This window comes from Muscardinus avellanarius, assembly GCF_963383645.1.
Source record: "Muscardinus avellanarius genome assembly, chromosome: 6".
Classification (NCBI taxonomy): domain Eukaryota; kingdom Metazoa; phylum Chordata; class Mammalia; order Rodentia; family Gliridae; genus Muscardinus; species Muscardinus avellanarius.
In genome coordinates, this window is record NC_137791.1 from 80,665,789 (window position 1) to 80,689,021 (window position 23,233).

The 23,233-nt window shown below is 38.1% G+C and overlaps 1 protein-coding gene across 1 annotated transcript in view; it reads left to right on the forward strand.

Annotated features, from left to right (window-relative positions):
- ADAMTS3 (ADAM metallopeptidase with thrombospondin type 1 motif 3) overlaps nt 1-23,233 on the forward strand; it is a gene marked incomplete at both ends in the record, with an annotated part of 278,402 nt that overhangs the window by 86,000 nt on the left and 169,169 nt on the right. The gene's annotated exons all lie outside the window — the stretch shown is intronic.

Below are 23,233 nucleotides of genomic sequence, written 5' to 3' on the forward strand. Positions count from 1 at the left end.
AGGGGCATTCTACCTCCAAGCTCTACCCCAGCCCTATTTTTTATTCTTTATTTTGAAACAGGGTCTCACTGAGTTGCAGAGGGCCTCACTAAGTAGCTGAGACTGGCCTTAAACCTTCGATTCTCCTGTCTCAGCCTCTCACGTACTGGGATAACAAGTGTGAGCCACCATACTCGGCTTATAATTGTTTAAATTTTGGCATAAAGTATTTGTAATCGAATGGAAAACTTGGATATTATCCTAAGTTGTTTTTAAGACGCCTCTGAACTTTGGGCTTGAATATGGTAGTCAGCAGATTCCAGGGCTGCCTATATATGATATTGTCAGAAGGGAGTAAAGTCAAGAAGTATTTATAATTTTGCACCTGCAGATTTAGCAATTAGAAACTAGAGGCCTGGAGAAGCTGGTGTGGCCAAGGATGATTCTTAGACTTCAGGTTTGGAAAACATAAGACAGAAGCAAAAATTTTTTTTTTTGATAGTGTTTTTAGCTGGAAACAGATCAAAGCAAAATGAAATACAGTGTTCAGAGAGTGCTCATATACTTTCAATATGTCAGGAGTATAGTGAGGTATTTAACTCAATTTAATTATGTCTGTATCTCCTTGAGGAAGAGATGATTCAGGGAGGTTGTGTAGTGTTTCTGACATCACATACCTGGAAGTCATAAAGCTTAGAACTGAGCTCAGATCCATCTGGCCCCAAACACAATTGTTTCTACTCTGTTACTCTGGGACTCACTTCAGGTAGCTATAATTGAAACAATAGGTATAAGTGTAATGTTTAAGATGATTATACACAGAGAAGATGACCAAGGGTAGATCTTGGACCAGTACATTAGATTAACTAGAACTCACCAGGGATATATAGAAGATGAAGCCAGAGAGGTAGGCAAGAAACCAGCAACTCTTCCCCCCCCTAAAAAAATTAAAAATGCATCCAAATAAAAAGCATTGGTGTATTCTCAATGGCTTTCATGCTTTTACTTTATTAATTAATTAGATATATATTAAAGCTATGCATATTTATAGGGTACCTGGTGATATTTTCATACATATACATTATGTAATATTCAAATTAAGGTAAGATTATCTTCTCAAACATTTACCATTTCTTTGTGGTAAGAACTTTCAAAATTCTTTTGATTTTTTGGAATGTACAGTATTTTTATCATATAATATACATGATTTTTATCTATAGTCACCATGTTGTGCAGAAGCATTTGGGAACTTCTTTCTCCCACTTAACTATGACTTAGTACCTGCAGATTAACCTTTTCTTCCCTTTTCCTCTCCCTTCTCTCCTCAGCCTCTAGTAATCACTATAACACTCTCAAGCTCTAAAAGATCAGCTTCTTTAGATCTCATATATGAGATCACATGACATTTTTTTTGGTGTGTGACTGGCTTCTTTCGCTCAACAGAATCTTTTATTTCCATCCAGGTTGTCACGAGTGACAGGATTTCATATTTTTTATGGTAGAATAGTTCTCCATTATGTACATTTCACATTTAAAAAAAATTGGTGAGCAGTTGATAGACCCATAGGTTGTTTCCACTTCCCAGCCATTGTGAATAGTGCTACAAATAGAAATGAGATTGCAGTGACCTTGGCCATACTGATTTAATTTCCTTTTGCTATATTCCCTTTAGTGAGATGGATTCTCTGGTAATTCTGTTTTTAAACTTTTTTTTTTTTTTTTTTTTGGTGGTACTGAGGTTCCTGGAAACCCTTCTACCTCTGGGCTACATTCCCAGTACCTATTTTTTTTTTATACTTTTAAAATTGGAAACAGGGTCTCTTAAGCCAGGGAGGCTGGCTTTGAACCTGCGTGATCCTCCTGTCTCCGCCTCCCAAGCACGGGGATTACAAGCATGTTCCACCATGCTCGGCTGTTTTTAAACTTTTTGACCAGCCTTCATTACTGCCTCCATAATGGCTATGCCAATCTACATTCCCACCAACGGTGTGTAAGGACCCTTATCCCCACGTCTTGCTTATCTTTTATCAAGGCTCCTAATTTCTCTAACCCTGACCATTAAGAGATTCTGGTGGCTCTGTCTTCAGAATATATCCAGAGCTGGCCCATTCCAGACCCTACAAGCTATTGACATCTCCTGTGGTCTAGCAGGACTTCCTGCATGGATTCTTGCCCTACTATGTTTTCCCATAGAGCATTTAGACCTTTCTTTCAAAATGGAGGTCAGATTTTTACTCCTCTACTCAGACTCTCCCCTGGTCTTGTCATTCACATAATCCATTCTTGTCACCGCAGCCCACAAGGCTGAGTGTGCCCCTGCCACAGCAGTCTGCTCTAAAGTCTAAACTCATGTACACTCTCCCTGGGCCACAGTGCCAGCTGCAGCCAGCTCTGTCTCCACCTGGACCTTTGTACTGCCTGCCTGCCTCTGTTTGTCCCGGTCTCTGCCACTCTGTCAGCATCCCTAACCATCTTCTCTGAAATAACCTTTCATCCCGTTCTACCTCTTCATTCTCTTTTGATTGATAGGAATTATCATCCCATGAAATATGAAGCTTGTTTATCTGCGTGAATTGCTCCTGAAACCCCTGTCTGTGCCCAGCCCTCATGAGGGTGGAGATTTACCCTTTTCTGTTTTAGTTCCACATTCCCAGTATGTAGATAAAGTAAATGTTCAACAAATAATCGGAAGAATGAATGCAGCCAGGGTGGCCTTTGAAAGAAGTTAAGATCAGGTTTGACCTACCTATCCCAGAAGCCTCCCATCACAGTAAGAATAAAGTCCAGACTCCAGTTCAGGCTTGGCAGGCCCTTCCTAGGTTCAGATCTTGGCTGAGATGGACCTCTAGCCTCTCCCTGACTGGCTACATTCTGGCCACCTTGGCCTCTTCATTCTTCCTAGAACAAGCTAACTCACTCTTCCTCTGGCTCTTCATGTTGCCATCTGCTCCTGCTACATGGTCAGATTCTTGCAATCATTCAGACCTCTGCTCAGGGATGGCTTCTGCTGAGAAGCCTCCCTGGACCACCCTCTCACAGCATCCCCTCTGATACCTGCCCCTCCACACACATCTTCACAGCTATCAGGCTTTTAGTATTTTTTTATTTTTTATTTTTTATTTTTATTTTTTTTTTGTGGTACTGGGGTTTCTGGAAACCCTTCTACCTCCGGGCTACACTCCCAGAACTATTTTTTATATTTTTATTTGGAAACAGGGTCTCTTAAGCCAGTGAGACTGGCTTAGAACCAGCATGATCCTTCTGTCTCCGCCTCCCAAGCGCGGGGATTACAAGCGTGTACCATCATGCCTGGCTTAAATTTTTTTTATTGGTGCATTGTAGTCATACATCTTAATGGGATAAAAGACTTGCGTAGACATACATGCACACATCACCCAATTAGCCCTTACCCAATCCCCACTCCAGTCCCTCCCCACTCCTCCTACCCATGCTTGGCTTAGTGATTGAGTTTGATATGTTTAAGTTCATCATGTGCTTTAGAGTTTCCCTTTCCCCCTCCCATCCCCTCAGTTAGGTCGCCTTATTTGCTTCTCTATTCTCCTTTTCTCTATTTCTCCTTAGCTTTTGCATAGTAGGGAAAGCATTCAATTTCTTCTTTTTGTGACTGACTAATATCACTTAGAGTTGTTAATGAACCAAACAAGAGTGTTTTATTTATGTACCCCTCTTTCTTGAGCTTGATTGTAAACCTCATAAGGATGAGGGCTTTTCTGCCTGATTTATCAGCTTATTCCCAGTACCTAGAAGAATTGGCTAGTATGTTTTAGAAACCTAATGTTTAGAAAATGAAAGAATTCTGCCACTCCTGGGAGGATGGTTCCTCACTGTTGAGAACAGTGGGATATTCTTTAGGTCACCAACCATTTAGACAAATGCCTAAACTTCTGGGATGAAGGTTATGCAGTTCAAACATTGAGTTAGGAGACCACCTTTCCAAGCTGGCTCACAGACTTCCAATCCATTGCTTTAAAGAGATTCTCTTTTGCACATGTGTAGGAATCTTAACCTCACAAAGTTTCAGGATGTTATCATTTTTATCTGTAATTAAGTCAGTGTTTAATTGAATTATATATCTTGTTCCTCAAGGATAGGTGAATATCATATAACCTCTCAGATTCCCAGCACTTTCCCCAGAATTCAGCATAGAGTAGTAGATGCTCAATAAATATTTGTTAATGGGAATTTTTTAAAGTTACAGTTAAAAATTTAGTGTTTTCTGTAAAATCCTTGCAGTTTTTATAGGCTTAAAAAATGGAATCCATGCCCCCCCCCAACTTCATGAAGCTTAACCTTTAAGAAATGTTTGGTTACCAACAGACTGCAAAGAGGAATGAAGGAGTGATATCCCCATACTAAATTTAACTTCTGTCTGCCAGGCTAGAGCAACAGAGGGGACCTGTAACCATCTATTCACCTACTGTACTCTATTTGGATGAGGTTGGGGTGGAGGCAGGGACAAGCTCCATGGCCCGACATCCTCCTCCACTCTTATTTTCTTTTTTGATAAAACAGCCAGTGTTCAGTGTGGCTCCAGAAGTTTTGGTTTGGGGATTGAAGAAGTGAGCAGCAGGTAGCTGTGACGCAGGTTCCGCACAGTCACTGAGCTGCACACACCTTAAGCCAACAGAGCCCGTGAAAGGTGGCAGTGTGCAGATTGAATCTGTGCTTTTTAGAAGGAGCAGCACCCGTCCCATGAAAGCACATTTATACCAAGCCCTTAAGAAGTTTAGACTGGAGGGCTGTCTCTAGAAACCAGCCTCCCTCCGCCAAGACCCGTGTGTTTGTCTTGGCCAGCCGGCTGCGTCTGCTTGGCGGGGGCTGATGCTGGGATTTTAACTTGATGAAACACAGAGCTCTTGGTCCTGTTCAGTGAGCCTTCTATTTGGTTGATGGCAGGGTTGAGCTCTTTGCTACAGCCACCTGTAACCAGCCAAGTTGCAAAGAAGACATAGATGCAGAGATGGAGAGGAGGAAAATTTTCTTTAAGAAAAACCAAATGCCTTATTTTCTTTCTTTTTGTTTGCCTGTTTTAATACCTACAAAGGTTTAAAACAATGAAAAAGAAAGTAAAAGAAAGCACCAAATCCTCTCTCTATCTGAGGGCAGTGGTGATGGGCGGGGAAAGAGATGGGGATGAATATTCCTCTAAGGTAGAGGTTTGGGGAGCCATGAGAAGATACTTAATTAGAATAATGAACCTTACTTTTTTATTCTGGGTTTTGTTGTACTTTCTTTGGTTTAGATTAAAATATTTTTCTTTAAGTGATTATAGTATATATTTCTGTTTGGCATAAATAACACAACCTGACAAAAATGTGCAGGGATTTGGCATTTTGAGGATCTGGGCATTTCAGAGATACATCCCAGCTTCACCTTTATAAGATGTGCTGTTTGTAGGATTTGCTGCTTGTAGGATGGCACTGCCCTTAGTCCATCCTTGTTCATGTGTGGGTATCATTTCAGCAGCTGTGGGCTGTGATTAGACTTTGCAGAAATGACAGCACAGAAAGGAAGCAAGTGTAAATTAACATTCTGGTTTGTAGTTTTCAAAAGAGATTTACAATATTCCTAAAGTTGTTACAGGTGTCGATAGTTTTGTGAGGTTCGTGGCTACGTCAACCCTCTACTTTGTTCAAGTTTCTTCTCCTCTTCAGGAGAGTAAGAGCAGCCAGCCCTTGTCCTACTCACTCTTCTTTTCCCCTTGCAGAACTGAGGATTTAACGCAGAGGCATCCTACCTCCAAGCTACACCCCCAATTCCTTTTTCTTTTTAAACTTGAAGCAGAATCTCAATAGGTTGCTGAAACTGCATTGCTGAGGGTGTCCTGCAGTCCTGTGTCTCAGATGCTCAAGTACTGGGATTGCAGGTGCGCACCACCACACTGGCCCTGCTCACTCTTTAACTGATCACCTGCTTCATTTTTTTCATAACAGTTATGATGATCTGAAGCGTATTTGTTTTTAATTTTATGTTTCTTCAACTGTAGTGTGTGTTCTGTGAGCATAGAGATTTTGTCCTTGTCCTTGCTTAATCCTCATATATATACAGGATATACAGGATATAGTACAGGATATATATATATATATATATATATATATATATATATATATACAGGATATATACAGAATATGCAGGATATAGTAACTGCTTGATAAATACATGTTGCATGACTGTATCAATAATAAAAGGAGCAATAAAGGATGAAGTAGAGAAAGGAAGTGTATGATTGTTTCCCAGAGAATACTTTTCAGAGAGTAGCTAGTTAAAGCATGACAGGAAAGTCCATCAATTCTACACATGTGAAATTTTTATTAGTACTTTTGATGAACTTTTGATGCAAACTGGATTGTAAGTAGCAAATATATCACTTATGTCAAGTCAGTGAATCATTCCATTAGCCAAAGATCAGGGGACATGGAAAGATTTCACTGTATGGCTGAACAAAGGGGCTGAACAATGAAATTAGATTTGTTTTCTTATTTTATTGGTGCATTGTATTCATATATCACAGTGCAATAAAAAAAAACTTGGTAGACATACATGCACACATCACCCAGTCAGCCCCCATCCAATCCCCACCCCTTTCCCTCTCCAGCCCTCCCTCCCATGCTTGGCTTAATGATTGATATTGATATGTGGGTCTAAATACATCATGTGCCTTAGCTTTTTTTTCCTACCTCCCATCCCCTCAGTTGGATTGCCTTATTTGCTCTTCTATAGGATCTCCTTTTTCACCTGGAGCTCCTCCTATGACCCATTTCACTTTAGCTTTCACATATTAGTGAAAGCATCGATTTCTTTTTGTGATTGACTAATCTTGCTTAGCATAATGTCCTCCAGTTCCATCCATTTCCCTGAAAATGCTGTAATTGTATTTTTTATGGATTTTTTTGGTACATATCCCACAGTTTTGTAATCCATTCATCTGTTGATGGGCATCTTGGCTGCTCCATAGTTTGGCTATGGTGAATTGTGTGGCAATGAACATAGATACACATGCATTAGTTTGGTAGTTTGGTTTCCTTTCTTTTGGGTAGATACCCAGCAGTGGTATTGCTGGATCATATGGTAGATTTGTTCCCATTCTTCTGAGGATTCTCCATACTGTTTTCCCAAGTGGTTGCACTAATTTGCAATCTCACCAACAATGTTTTAGGGTTCCCACTTCTCCACATTATTGCCAACATTTGTTGTTGTTTGTGTCATGAATGATTGCCATTCTAGTTGGAGTTAGGTGAAATTTCAGAGTGGTTTTGATTTGCATCTCTCTGATTGCCAATGATGTTGAACATTTTTTCATGCATTTATTGGCCATTTGAATTTTTTCTTTTGTGAAGTGTCTATTAAGTTCACTGGCCCATTTTTTAATTGGAGTATTTGTTTTTTTGGTGTTGAGTTTCTTGAGCTCTCTGTATATTCTTGATATTAGTCTTCTGTCTGAGGAATAGGTGGCAAAAATCATTTCCCATTCTATTGGCTCTCGGTTGAGGATCTTGGCAGTTTTCTTTGCTCTTCAGTTTCATGCGGTCCCAACTTTGAAATTTTACTCTTGGTCCCTTCCAGTGCATTTAAAATTCTTTTGATGACCATACCATTTCCTTTAGAAGTGGTAGGCTTGTCAATTTTTTAATCTCCATTAGTTGCTTATAACCATTCTCAGAGTATATTAGCATTTCTGCTGCTATAACACATGCTGTCAGAAACAGATGGAATTTACAAAAGAAAATGCATCCTGTCCACTAAAGAAAAAAAATTAAAGACTGTAGTTGATGCATGACAGATGGCATGAGAAATAGCCTGTCGATTTAAGATTGGTGGTAATGAAATAGTGAATACTCTATAATTAACTACAGTTTTTTTTTCATGCATGTGGTCCTTTCCAATTTTATTGACTTTTTATATGACTCAAATCATAGCATATTCTCTATTTTATGTTTTATAGGTTAGCTTTTTCCCAAAAAGATTTATCTATTTGTGATTTTCCTAGTGGTTTTTATGTTTTTTTTTTTTTTTGAGAATGAGACTGTATTTTGGGCAAGACTGTCTTATCTTAGTATTTGTCATGTACTTATAACTAGCTACATGCCTGACATGTCAAACCTGTTTAATTCCTGTTTGGTAGATTTGATCAAATATTCCAAATGTATTTCAGCTTTGTTTTAGTACTGGACACACAGTGTATTTATGCTTTATCATTTTAGCTAGTGATGTAGTAGCCATCTATCTGAATGCTTATGGCTTTGTTATTCTTTTAACTCATGGGCTTATGATAAATTTCTACAGGGATATTCCCTAGTCAAATGTTTTAGACGTTTTTTATTAATCTTGATTTGTGGCTGGGTGTCATAATTTTGTAATATGAGTGTTTGAATGTTTGAATATTCTGTCTTATAAATAGGAACATTTGAGCTTACTTAATATTTGTCTTGGCAACTTCTCCTTTTGGACACATTATAGATAAAAGCATTCTCCAAGTTTGAATATAGGTGATAACTTGCTTTCGTTGCCTTTTTTTCTTTTCTTTTTCTTTTTCTTTTTTTTTTGGTGGTGCTGGGGTTCCTGGAAGCCCTTCTACCTCCAGGCTACACTCCCAGACACCTATTTTTTATATTTTTATTTGGAAGCAGGGTCTCTTAAGCCAGCGAAGCTTCGAACCTGCATGATCCTCCTGTCTCTGCCTCCCAAGGTCAGGGATTACAAGCGTGCGCCACCACACCTGGCTCTTTCTTTACTTTTTTGGTATGATCTTTATCAGCTTATTTATGGCTTTTACAAACATATATATAAATTAAAAAAATTTTATTGTTGCATTATATTCATATATCATATTGGGGTAAAAAACTTGTGTGGACATACATCTACACATCACCCATTTAGCCCCTACCCAATTTCCACCCCATTCCCTACCCGTCCCTCCTTCCCTTGCTTAGCTTAGTGGTTGACTTCGATATGTTTAAGTACATTGTGTATTTTAGAGAATTTCCTCCCCCCCCCCTTTCTCCTTATTTAGGTTGTCTTGTTTGCTCCTCTATAGGATTTCCTTTTTCATCTAGAGTTCCTCCTATGACCCATTTCTTCTTAGCTCTCACATATTAGGGAAAGCATCTGATTTCTTATTTTTTGTGACTGACTAATCTCACTTAGCATAATGTCCTCCAGTTCCATCCATTTCCCTGAAAATGATGTAATTGAGTTTTTTTAAATGGCTGAGTAAAATTCCATTGTGCACATATCCCACAGTTTGGTAATTCATTCATCTGTTGATGGACATCCTGGCTGATTCCACAGTTTGGCTATGGTAAATTGTGCAGCTATGAACATAGATACACATGCATTAGTTTGGTAGTTTGGTTTCCTTTCTTTTGGGTAGATACCCAGCAGTGGTATTGCTGGATCATATGGTAGATTTGTTCCCATTCTTCTGAGGATTCTCCATACTGTTTTCCAAGGTGGTTGCACTAATTTGCAATCCAACCAACAATGTTTTAGAGTTCCCACTTCTCCACATCCTGGCCAGCATCTGTTGTTTGTGTTTTGAATAATTGTCATTTTAGTTGGAGTTAGGTGAAATCTCAGGGTAGTTTTGATTTGCATCTCTCTGATTGCCCGTGATGTTGAGTATTTTTTTCATGCATTTATTGGCCATTTGAATTTCTTCTTTCATGAAGTGTCTATTTAGTTCGCTTGCTCATTTTTTGATTGGATGATTTGTTTTTTTAGTGTCGGGTTTCTTGAGTTGTCTGTATATTCTCATATTATAAATTTTATATTTCTTAATTTTTCAAGGAATATAAAGATCTTTTACTTTGAATAAACTTTATTGTTTCAAGTTTTATTATTGCTTTTTCTTTGTACTTTACTTCATATAGGTCTCTATAACTTTGATATTCTTAAAACTCATTTGTCTTTTTTTCTCTCCCTCTTTTTCAGTTTTTTAAAAGATAGTGCCATTTGAAATTTTTTCAAGGTGTTAAAACCCATGTGTGTTCATATGATATAAGGTACATAATTATTATTTATTCATCAGTTTCATAACTTTATAGGATAGCAAAACAAACTGGAAAAAGCATCTTGACCAGCTCCAAAAACAGAATAAGAAATCTGTGACTATGATGACTAAATCTTTAAAAACCAGTGAATAGCTAGTCAAAATAGCGATAATACTGAATTTTTTTGTATCTTGTTTGTACTTAAAATTTTTAAATGTTAAAATTTTTCTAATTAATTTAATCTACCATCATAGCATTTTTGTTAGTACTAGGATAATAGATACTAGTAATAATTATAATTTGAAGTTTTCCTATGTGAATAGTACTCTTTCATATGCATTTTCTCATTTTATTTTCCTTTTTATTCCCTTTTCATGGAGGATGAAACTGAGGTTTTCAGAAGTTAAGAAAAAGTAGCCCTAACACAATGTTTAGAAATGGTTTTGTCTAGTTGTAAAACCCCATGCTCTTATCTCAGTTATATGCTACATACATTGGTTCTCATAACTTGCATTTAGTGGTAAGGATTTTTTTTTAAAAAAACTTTTTCTTCATCATTGTGTGGATCTATATGACCCTCTTAGAGTTGAAATATTAATTTTTAATATTTTATTGGATCATTGTAATCATACATCAAAATGAAGTTCAGAGTGATAGGGATATATATGCAACAGCATTTGTTGAGCTTCCCCCTGGTTTACACCCACTTCTTCACCTTTCTCATGCACAGTATTGAGATTGCCATTGTTAATTTTGTGTTTGTATGTAGAGTCAGTTTTTAGCTATTATCCAAAGTGTTCTTTGACCAGCTCCAAAACAGGCACTGGGAAGCCATCACCTTGCATCTCCACAAAGAGCAGACAATGGGTTGCCTAACTTCAAGTCCTGGTTTCATCTGTTTCCTAAACTTAGACTTCTTCCTCAAACAGGGACCTTCTCCTTTACCTACAACCAGGCTTAATTAAAACAAAATGGGTTCTGATCACAAACATTTCTAATCCATTCGTTATCTAAGAGTAGTTTGTATAATTACTTGTTTACAGTCTGTAAAATATTTTTGAGGAGTAAAACAGACTGGTATACAGATTTATCTTTATTAGCATTTTTCATTAATATTTTCCCTGTTTTGCCAGTTTCTGGGGCAGTCAACAAACTGAGCTTTACAAAATTGGGTCATTTGTTGTCATCAGTTTCTAATAGGATATTTAAGATTTCTTTTAAGGTCCTTGTTACACCCAGCACTGCTCTTATTGAAAATGGGGTAGCACTTACTAGCAGAAACTCTTTCTGATATCTGGAGGTATCATCAGTGAATGCCTTTTTTTATTCATGATCATTATTTACAAGGACCATGGGAAAGGCTTCAGAGTATCTTAGAGAAGTCTAGAGTACTATGAGAAAAATTGCCTTATATGACTTTTATTTTTTAGAGTTGGTAATTTTTATCATTTACTCATTGGTACCTTAAATCACCATTTTGTTTCATTTTTGTTAGCGTTATGAAATGTCTGAGTCAGGCTATGTCTTGGTCAATTCACTGACCACACAACTTAGAGGAAGGAAGATTTATTTGCCCAGTTTCTTGAAGATTGTGGGCTCTGTCCATGTGAGTCTGAGGTCAGTGCATCTCAGGGCATGATGGCAGAAAAAAGGAAGAGCAAGGCTCTGTTCTCATATCATGGAGGCCAGAAGTAATAGAGTGAGCAGGGGAGGAAGAAGGATATATAATCCTCAAGGCCACATCACAGGAACCCCTCCTAAGCAACCAAGCCCCACTTCCAACATTGCTACCTTGTTTCTGTGAGGGCTAGGGGGTCGTTCTAAATCCAAACTATTCCAGGCTACTTTATAAAGAAAAGTTTGTGATGATAGTGCATGGTTGTAGAAAAGCTAAGGCTGAGGAGCCACATCTGGTTGTGACCTTCTTGATAATCTAGTTAGCATGAAAATCCTGTGGGAAAAAACAGGAAGTGTGTGTATATGTGTTTGTCTGTTTTCTCTTATGAAGTCACTAGGATTCAATCATGAGGTCTCCATCCTAATGAACTTACCTAACCCTAGTCAGTTTGACAGGTTGCACCTCTACATATCACAGGTGTATTACATTTCTACTCGCTTAAGAGCTCATGGTAAGAATTAAATTTTAACACATAAAGTCCTGAGGGACACTCAATGCCATGTCCTGATCATAGCAGTTATAATTTTCTTCACCAGTTGTTCAGACTTCCTCATTTCTCAAAGTTTATTATCTGTATTTATTTAACTACTTGTACTTACCAGATTTTTGAGCTTGCTTCTTGGACCATATTTTCTGTTACCATTCTTTCATCGAGTTTTACCTTCTTAAAATTTTGATTTATTTATTTTGTGTGTATGTGTGTTTAGAGCCAGAGGATCTCATAATATTACTCAGGCTGGGCTTGAATTAATGTTTCTCCTGTGTCAGCCAATTTTTAGCAATTTATATTTGGGGTATAGTGGCTTACATCTAAACATGGCCATATTTTTTGCATATACTAATTATTACTATATATTTTTCTCAGCAAAATTTCCTATACTGTTAGATTTTTAATAATTTATTACTTCCAGGTCCTTCCACAACAAATTATTTTATAATTAAGTGTCTTATAAAAGAAAAAATGTTTACATCAAAGGTAATTAGAATACAGTTTAATTTTCAAACTTCTATCAATAATATGATTTTATAATAAAATCTGTTTATTAAAAATTAGCACAAAAACTGAAATGGAAAGTCCATATTAGTATGGATTATAATTTTTTTGTTTGTGTTACTGTTGATTGAACTCAGAGGCATTCTTCCTTTGAGCTATACCTCTTTCACTATTTTATTTTTTGAAATTTTGAAACAGGATCTTGCTAAGTTGCTGAGGCTTGATCCTTCTGTATCAGCCTCCCAAGTACAGGTGTGTGCTACCACACTCAGCTTGAAATGTAAAATTTAACTTTATGAACATTTTTATTCAAATTGCTTATGAGCATGAAATACTATTTTTACTCATAGGTTCAGAGAGAAAGAGAGAGACAGAGACAGAGAGACAGAGAGAGAGAGAATGTATGTGTATTTACACATGCGCACTAGCAAGCAAATTGGCAAAGTCATTATACTTATTATTATTTTTTTGGTGGTACTGGGGTTCCTGGAAGCCCTTCTACCTCGGGGCTACACTCCCAGACCTATTTTATATTTTTTTAAATTTGGAAACAGGTTCTCTTAAGCCAGCGAGTCTGGCTTCAAACCTGCGCGATCCTCCTGTCTCTGATTCCTAAGCGCAGGGATTACAAGTGTGAGCCACCACGCCCGGCAAGTCATTATACTTATAAAGTCAGAATTTATCCAATTCTTGATTTTCTCCCTGTTAAATGTGAAGTTCCCTCTTTGTGGAGGAGATGAGGAGTCTCTCCTTCATTGATGCTTTCTTGGCACTTAAATTTATCTAGTGTGACAAACATTTTTAATGAGTTTCCTCTGTTTAGGTCTACTTCCTTGTCCTGTTGTAAGAATTATTTTTCCTCACAAATAAAAAAAAAAAAAGAAAGTAAGTGCCAACCTCAAGTATGTGTATACTGAGACCATAATACTTTTTATTTTGGCATTACTTAGTTGTTCTCCAGTGGGAAAATATATAAGCAAAGAAATGTATGTGGTTTTAAGACTATATTACAGATGTTAATAAAAAGGGCTTCTGGTTCCAGATTATCTGGATTTGAATCCCAGCTCCACTACGTACTAGCTGTCTTACCTACTGTAAGTGATTTAACTCTTTTGTGCCTCTGTTTCCTTATTTCTTCAACAGAAATAATAAACTCTGCCTACCTACTAGATTGTTCAAATAGATTGCTTATGTGAAGTGCTGTCAACAGTCAATATTACACAGAAAACTCACTAAATATTGCTGTTACTTTAAACAGCACAGAGAACATTCCTCCCAGCATTTAGGATATGTCAGGATTGGGTCTCTGACTACATCTTTTTCTGCCACCATCAGCTGTAATGTCTGAAGTGATATTATAAAAGATTCATTGTCAGCCTCTTAATAAATGCCGATGCTTCCCATAAAGGCAACAAGTCAGCATTTCTGAGGTTTTTTTTTTTTAGAATATTAATAGGTGATAAGAAAAATAGAATAATGCCAAGCCTTTGGCCAGATATGTTTGGCTCAGTTGATGAAGAATTTGCTTTTCTTTTACAATATGGCTCTTTAGTTAATTTGAAATGTGTCATAGCAAATCTCCAAGCAGAGAGAGAGCATTAATGTTCTTCCTGTTTCATGTTCTTTGGGATAGACGCTGATGCACCTTTTTAGATACCATCAGCTAAAACCCCGATAGAATGGTAGATGGCATTTCAACAGTAGCAAATAGGTAGAAACAAGACAGTGGTTTCAGGCTGAGGAAATGATATTTGAAGGAGATCGTGGGAGGGTATCAAAGACAGAGGACCATTTCTGTGCTATAGGGCTATATGGCTAACTGCACTGTAGAGGCCCCATCAACTCTGATGCATGAAGTTGGCTCAAGTCTGCATATGTGTCAGGAGAACTCTAGTGGCCTAGACTGGTACTGACTTGGATTTATTAAGAAACATAGTTGAAAGATGGAGGCTGGTTTCTGTAGCAGGAGCCAGCGGATGGTGAACCTGCCACTGGGGCCCTCTACCGACAGCTGTTCGCTAGCCAGGCAGCCACAGCTCAATAAGTCATTGAGTTGTAAGTCGCCACAGTTCTAGCTTGTATTTCCCTGAGATAATTGGAACAATTTTGTTTGTTAGAAAAAAAAAATCATCAGTTTTAAGAAAGTAATCTTATTCCAACTATGTTTTAAACTGGTATTTAGACCATGCCTATATGTGTTATATTGTTTTATAACATCATATTATAACAAAATAAAATATAAACATGCAGATATTATAGCATGACTGTTTTAATAGATGAAATATTCTGTAAAGTTTATAGCTATCCATTATTTTTTAAGATTCAGTCAAGCAAAGACTTATTTTTGTAATCAGTTTGTACATTTTATTCTTTTCCTTTTTGTGGTTCTGGGGATTGAACCCGTTGGCATTCTACCTCCAAGCTCTATCAGTAACTCTGTAAAAATATATTTTGAGACAAGGTCTGATTAAATTGCTGAGGCTAGCTTCAAACCTGTGATCCTCCTGTCTCAGCCTCCCAAGTACTGGGATTACAAACATGTACCACCACAACGGACTCAGTTTCTGTTTTTATAAATGTGACTCTATGAATAAAAAAACCCAGACTTGTTTGAAATCTTCAGTAATACTGCATTCACATATGAACACATTGAGTAGATTATATTTCTTTCAATATGCCTAATTTGTTTATGAAAAATCTTGCTGGAAATGTTGGGTTTTTGACTTTGCTTTCTTTACTTCAAAATTGTGAAACATCTTTGGAGCCAGTTAGTGTAACAAGCTTCCTTTCATCATAGTGTCATTGTATTTCTGGATCTGTACTTACAAACTTCTGGGTCTGAAAATTTTTCAGTCTATGTCATGAAATAGTGTTGGCCTTATGTCTAGATATATTGGCATGAGCCCAGGCCTGGCTTTTTCAGTGCTTCCACCCCTGTGTTTTAAAATGTAGACCTCATGTCTTTCCTCTTGATTGCCAATGTATCAAACTCATGCTTTGCTACCATTTTGGAATCTGCTAGTAAGAAATGATCTCAGACATTATTGAAAAAGTCTGTCCTTTTCTCATCATCACCCCCCACCCCCCGGCATCTGCTCTGGGTAGTACAGCACTACTATAGCCAGGCAGTCACTTTGTACTGGATATTTCTTGACCTTCAAAAATCTGTAATTCCAGCCAAGCTGAGTCAGACTTGATTCCAGTTTTAGACACCTGGCCAACCCCTCTGGCCAGCGATAGGCTTTGACGTTCCTAAAGGCCTGTAGATGATTTCAGGAAAAGGAATCTTCTTCTTTTACTTGTCTGCCATCTGTCTTTACAGAGAAAATAAAGAGAATCATGTGTAAGCATTAAGAATTTTCTTTTGGAACTTTTTGTCTGATGTTTGTCCATTCTTTCTTTTTCTTCTTTCTCTTTTTCTCCTCCCTCCCCTTCCTTCCTTTTCTCTATCCCCCTCACAACTTATTCATCCAATTTCTTCTCTTTTGGTGAGTAGTGATGCTGGTTTTTTTTTTTTTAATATCTTGCTTCCTTTGCTGGAATTCTCATGGAGGCCTTTCTAGCAAGGCCAGTGAGAGATGATCAGGGGGCCTCCCAGTTGAAATGGACCTGTGGTACTGATTGGGAAAAGCTTCCTGGCATCTACACATTTACAACAGTGGAACATTTGCCACCCATTGTAGTTTAGCACAGACTCTCTTAAGTGGCGTAATCACAGAAGGCCTTATGTGAATTTGTGGTATTGGCACAAGTGGGAGCCCGGGAAAAAAATTCTCCAAGACAAAGCAATTGCTACTTTTACACGGGAATGTTAAAATACCAGATTGTGAAAGAGCAAAGAACAGTAATTTTGGAAGAGTCATAGAGTGAGTTAAACATAGGTTTTTGCTAATTTGATGCTTCTTACACAACCACAATGATCCAGGTTTACCTGGAAAACAAAATGATGTCTGTTTCCCAGTACAGGGATGCCCTGCGTGTTCTTCTGCCACACCAGGGCTGCTTATGTGGTTCTCGGAGCATGTTTATGGTCACTAAAGATGACTTTGTTGTTCAGTGCCTCTGAAAAGTACAGGCATATGGTTCCGAGCAGAATTCATATAAAGAAAGTTGTGGCACGAGCTTTCCCCACTTCTTTTTCAAACCAAACATAGATACCAGAATGATTGGTGTCATTTTCCAAAAAAAATTATGAGGGTCTATGAAGATGCCAGGCACAGTTCATGGTGGTGGGACACCATGGTAAAGATGGCAGACGAGGTTTTAAAGCGAGAGACAGATAGTAAACCAGTAAATACACAAGAAAACATAGAATTAGGAGAGGTCTAAGTGTGGTAAATTATGTGACAAGATGGGACTGTGGGACTCTGGATAGTGGTGAGGGAGAGATGAAGCATAGGCTGGGAGCTGCAAGAGAAGTTCCAGATCAGGGAAAACCAGGAAGATCAGGGAACAATCATTGCAGCCAGCAGCAACCACTAAGGCCAGTGAGTGGTGGGGAGGGCATTAGTAGACAAATGGGAAGAGGCCAGCTGTGGTTTCACTTTGTAAAACAGAATGAGACATTTAATTGTTAGTGTAATGGGAGCCGTGGAAAATTTAAGCAGAAGGATGATATGGTATGATTTGCTTTTGTTTTTTGTTTTTTGGAAAGATTACCTTGCTGGTTAGAGAGTGGAATGGGGGAGGGCAAGAGACTCAGGAGGAGGTGTGATGGTGGCTGGGACTGTGGTGGTGATGAAGGGGACGGAAACAAGTCATGGATTTGGAGTAGGTTTTGCGGGAGGATTGGCAGGACTTGCTGACAAATGCAACATGTTGAGTGAGTGGAACAGAGGAAACCATGACAGGTATTAGAGTTTAGAGGTAAGGAATAGTATTACTGGATAATTTCTTGAGATGGAATCTGCTAGTGAACAATGGATTTACACAGCAAACTCAGGAGTTGTGTTTTGGCCATGGGAAGTCTGAAAGGCCAATGAAAGCCAGGTGTGGTGGCGCACGCCTATAATCCCAGTACTTGGGAGGCTGAGACAGGAGGATTGTGGTTCTCAGACAGCCTCATCTATTAGTGAGGCCCTTGGCAACTCAGTGAGACCCTGTTTCAAAATAAAGAATACAAAAAATAAGGCTGGGGGTGTAGCTCGGAGGTAGAAGAATGCCCCTGGGTTCCATCCCCAGTACCACACACACACACACACAAAAGCATTTCTACAAAGATACAGTGGGCAGTTGAGTAACTCAGACTGGCACCTCACGGAGAGGTTAGCATAGGAGATATATATTTGGGTGATAAAAGTGGTCTGGGATGCTCTTTAAAGCCATAGGACTGGGTAGGATCATAAAAAAGGAATAAGACAGAAGTGGCTCTTACTTTTGTGCAGTCTGAAGCTTAATCCATGGGTCCTCTTAAGAAAATGATGCACGATTATCAGTACTGAGTTAAGTAATAATGTGAGCATTTAGAGTAAGGAACCATAGGAAATCATAAAGTTAAAAAGCTAAAAATTCCATGAACTTCACAAAATCCAGATAAGAGAATTTTGTTAATTAAATACCATGTACTTTTGTAACACTTTTTTTGTCTCCTCTTTGGAGGAGAGGATTTTAACTCTTGGATTGCTTTTTCATATTAAATAAATTTATAGTATCCTCTGCAGGGATATTAGAAAGACAGTTGAGTATTTAGTATGGCTAGTTGACATTGTTTTTTTCTGCCTCACCTCTCCTTTCTCCTTCCTTCCTTCCTTCCTTCTTTCCTTCCTTCCTTCCTTCCCTGGGGATTGAACCTTGGGGTATTCTACCACCAAGCTACCACATACCTATTTTATTATTATTTTTTGAAACAGGGTCTTGCTAGGTTGCTGAGAGTCTCACTAAGTTGCGAGAGCTGTCCTTGAGTCTGTGGTCCTCCTACCTCAGCCTTCCAAGTACTAGGGTTACCAGCATGTGCCACTGTGCCTGATGACATTCTTTAGAGTCAGTCACTGAGCCAAACGTGAGGAGGGAGGGGGAGAGAATGGGGTGGGGATTGGGCAATGGCTGAATGAGTGATGTGTGCATGCATGCCTCTACCATCTTGTACCCCATGAAGATGTTTTACTACAATGCAACAATTAAAATAAGAAAAAATTTAATTACAAAAGAAATTATTAATGCATTGCAGTTATATATCATAGTGAGGTTCAATGTGATAAAAACATACAGGTACACAGCTCTTGGTATATTTCTTTTCATATCCCAACCCACATCCTCCCACAGGTGTTAGTGAAATTAGTAGAAATATCTTCATGTATTAACATAATGTTTTTTGAACTGTCTTCTTCAATCCTTTCTCTCCCCCTCCTTTGTCCCCTAAACCCCTTCAATTACTATGCAGGTGTCTCTTTGTGTTATTTAAAATTCCCTGTGTTTTCTATTTTCTCTCTAGCTTTCATGTATGAGAGAAAATATGCAATCATTGACTTTCCAAGACTGGCTGATCCCACTTAGTATAATATTCCATAGTTTCATCCATTGTTTGCAAATGACATAATTTTGTCCTTTAGAGCTAAGTAGAATCCAGTATGTGTGTATATACCTCATTTTCTTTATCCATTTATCTGTTGCCTGACACCTGGCTTGGTTTCATAATTTGGCTATTGTAGTTCAAGACATTCACTGGGGGTCTTGGAACACATTCTTTATGGATACGGGCAGGGCAACTGTAAGTGTATACAGGACAGGTGAACAAGTGAGATAAAAATGGAGGTCCTCATTGGATTGGTAGTAAAATATATTTAGTATAAAGAAGGACCTGGGATCTTTGGTGAAAAGTTTTTTTTTTTTTTTTTTTTTTTTTTTTTTGGCAGTACTGGGAATTGAACCCAGGGATGTTCTACCATCAGTCCCTCCTCCCTCCTCTCTTTCTTTCTTTCTTTCTTTCTTTCTTTCTTTCTTTCTTTCTTTCTTTCTTTCTTTCTTTCTTTCGTACTGGGATTCCTGGAAGCCCTTCTGCCTCCAGGCTACACTCCCAGACCTATTTTATATATTTTTTAAATTTGGAAATAGGGTCTCTTAAGCCAGTGAGGCTGGCTCCAAACCAGCACGATCCTACTGTCTCCGCCTCCCAAACGCGGGGATTACAAGTGTGTACCACCACGCCTGGCTTATTCTTTATTTTAAAACAGGGTCTCAGCCAGGTGTGGTGGTGCATGCTTGTAATCCCCGCGCTTGGGAGGCAGAGACAGTAGGATCGCGCAGGTTCGAAGCCAGCCGTGCTGGCTTAAGAGAGCCTGTTTCTAAATAAAAAATATAAAATAGGTCTGGGAGTGTAGGCTGGAGGTAGAAGAGCTTCCAGGAACCCCAGTACCACAAAAACAAAAAATAAAAAGACAGGGTCTCAGTAAGTTGTGGAGAGCCTCACTATGTAGCTGAGGCTGGCTGTAAGTCTGTGATCCTCCCGTTTCATCCTCCCAAGCACTGGGACTACAATCATGCACCACTGCCCTGGCTCTGGTGAAAAGTTTTATGGCAGTAAGCAGATAACAGGGTGAAAAAATCTTCAGGCTAGCAGAGACAAGTGTTTATGTTTTCAGGTATGAGGTACATGGAGTGTCTTCCTAGTTTGCACTCACAAAAAGGGAAGTGCAAAACTTTCTAACATTTGTTACATTTGGTTCATTGGTTTTGCCTTTAGACCAATGGGGATTCTTTATGTTTAATAATCTGCTCCAGAATGTTTAGATGAAGATACAGATGATTAAAATGAAGAATATGGGACCATCATAGACTTTCTTCAATTAAATTTAGGTCTGTTTGTTCTCACATTACATGTCCATTCTTGTTTTTGAGTTCAAGAAAAACTCAAGTTTTCACAACTATATTTTATTAAATTTATTGTAGAATATGAAATTAGGGAGAATATCCCAACTCAAATTTTGCTGTAATTGGATAAAATCTTAATAAGCTTGCTCATGGTTGACTGAAATTCTGTTCAGAAAATCAATTGAATTTGGGTTGAGATCATATTATTTGTCTAAATAATCATTAATAGTAAGCACATGAAAATAGGTCAGAATGGAAACTGGCAGGTAGAACTTAGAGGAGAAGTGGGATGTGATTGGCTATAATGGCTCCTCCCCTGCTATTGATGGCAACTTCTTTAGTTGTTTCTTTTGCTGGTTCATGTTGGCAGATGGACAGCAAAGGAAAGAATAAATAATTCTCAGATATTGGTATTTAGTAAATTCTGGCTGCGTCGAAGGCCCTTGTATGATCTGTGGTCTGTTCTTACACTTATGTCAACTGTGGGAATATTTGAGTGTCATGATAAGATCTGGGATTGAAGTGTATGAGAGAAATGGAAGGAAAGTGACACTGATGTGTAGAATTATTTTAGTTTGGTATGCATTTCTTTTATTTTCTTTCCTATATTCAAGACAAGGCTGTTTGGCCTCTGAAAAAATATTTCTTTTCAGTCATTAAAAACATCAATTTTAGGTTTTAAATTTCAGTCAACAGATTTGTTAATGAGAATAAGGGAGACGGTCATGGGTGAGTTTCCTGCATGTGATATTCAGCCAGAGAAGGGAATAAGAAATCTTAAATTAATGCAGCCTTCTTGCCAAAGAGCATCTTCTCCTCTGTAGATGAGGACTCAGCGTTTACCCGAGTAGTCCAACAGCTGCTCCCTTCTGAGCTCATCCTGAAGGTACATTTGGAGAGCTGTAGTTGGCAGGGTTTCATATTACATTAATCAGATGTCTGTCTGTCTCTCTCTGTCTCTCTTTCCTACATGGTATTTGAAAACTCACATCTTTTTTTTTTGTGGTATTGAGGATTGAACCCTGAAACAGTCTACCTCTTGAGTGTCTTAAGTGGTACCGCCAGCCTTTTTAGATTTTTTGTTTATTTTGAAAAAGAATCTTGCTTGGTTGCTGAGAGTCTCTAAGCTCCTGAGGCTGGTTTTGAAACTGTAATTGAACCTGCATTCCTCCTGACTCAGCTTCCCAAGTACTAGGATTGGAGGCATGCACCACCATGACTGGATAGTTTAAACATCTTTAATTTCTTTGCTTTGGCCCTATTTGTGAGGCATTGTCTAGAACACACATCAATCTGATCACATTTCTTTTGGTGAGGAGTCTCATCTTCCATTCTGGTTTTATTCATTGTTCTATTCTCTCAGTTTATTTTGGAAGGTGACCTTTCCTGCCCAGCTTCAATGGCAGAGATCTTGGGTAGTGTGAGCTGTTCATGGTGGTCTCCTACCCTTTGCAAGGGATTAATTGAAGTGTGGACATGGAATGCAATCCTGGCAGCGGGATCCTCAAGCAAGTTTGCCAGGGGACATTTGCAAAGGTCTTTTCTCAAATACAAAAATAAATTGAGGAAATGCTTTCTTGTTCTTGTTTTTTTTTTTTTTTTTTAGTTGGGGCTATGTTGCTGAACTTAGACTTGCTGCAGTTAGTTTGAAGACATTAGAAGTTACATCACTTGAGTACAGGGATGTAAGGCACAATAATGGAAAATTCTGGGGTCCTTGAGATCATTCGGTTGAGTGGCTACTCAACCAGGGAGAATCTCCTCAACATAACTTCTTGCCTGTGGCACGATTAGTCCTTTCCAGTTTTCATTTCTTTTAGCTTTCTCTTCTATTACTTGAAGCTTAAAGCATGCTGATAACTCAGTGCTTTGTATTGTACATTTTCATTCACATATAACTTCTATCAGTGATATCCTTAGCATTGTTCCTTATATATTCTCTATGGAATATTTTATTGAACTGGCATTTTTAATGATTCATAAACATAAGCAAAAACACACACCACAGTTGATTTTTGGGTTAAATTTAATTCTGAGGTTAGGGCAACACCACTTAGCAGCATTTTAATTTTCATTTTGCAGTGAGCTTACCAGTGAGTTGGGCTGACTCAGGCCCATGATTCCTTTAAGTGAAGCTACTCAATCTCATGTTCATATAATTTTTTTTTAGCTAGTCTGCTTTAACAAGTCCAGTCTGCTGGTAAAAATCAATATTTTATCATCACTGGTTATTTTTCTTGCAACCTTTACAAAAAAGTTTGTATTAAAAACTTTCCATGCATTAAAAACTGTTATTCCCAAGGACTTGTTATTGAGGAGAATGTCCTTAACTGAGTTTTTGAAACAGGTTGAGAAAATTTGCCACAGATTGTTAGAACATATTACTGGCTGTACAAGTTGGCTGAAGGAAGTATGTCAGATTGTGGCACTGAACTGAGAGAAGAATTTCTTCTCCAAGTTTTGCCTCCTTGTTTAGGCCTCCCAGATTTATCCTTTATAGATATATTTATTCTATGCTTATTCTTTTTCTACACTCAAGTGGATGTCCATGTCATGTACTGCTTTGGAGTATTATCTACTTTTGATACTTTATTGAGATATAATTCATATACCATGCAGTTCACTTTCCTATTTAAAATTTAGTGGTGTCTAGTATATCCACAGAATGTTCAACCGTCACCAAAATCACTTTTGGAACATTTTTATCATCTCAGAAAAAGCCCTCTTGCTTTCCATTTTCTTCTATTTCTTTCTCTTTTCCCTCAG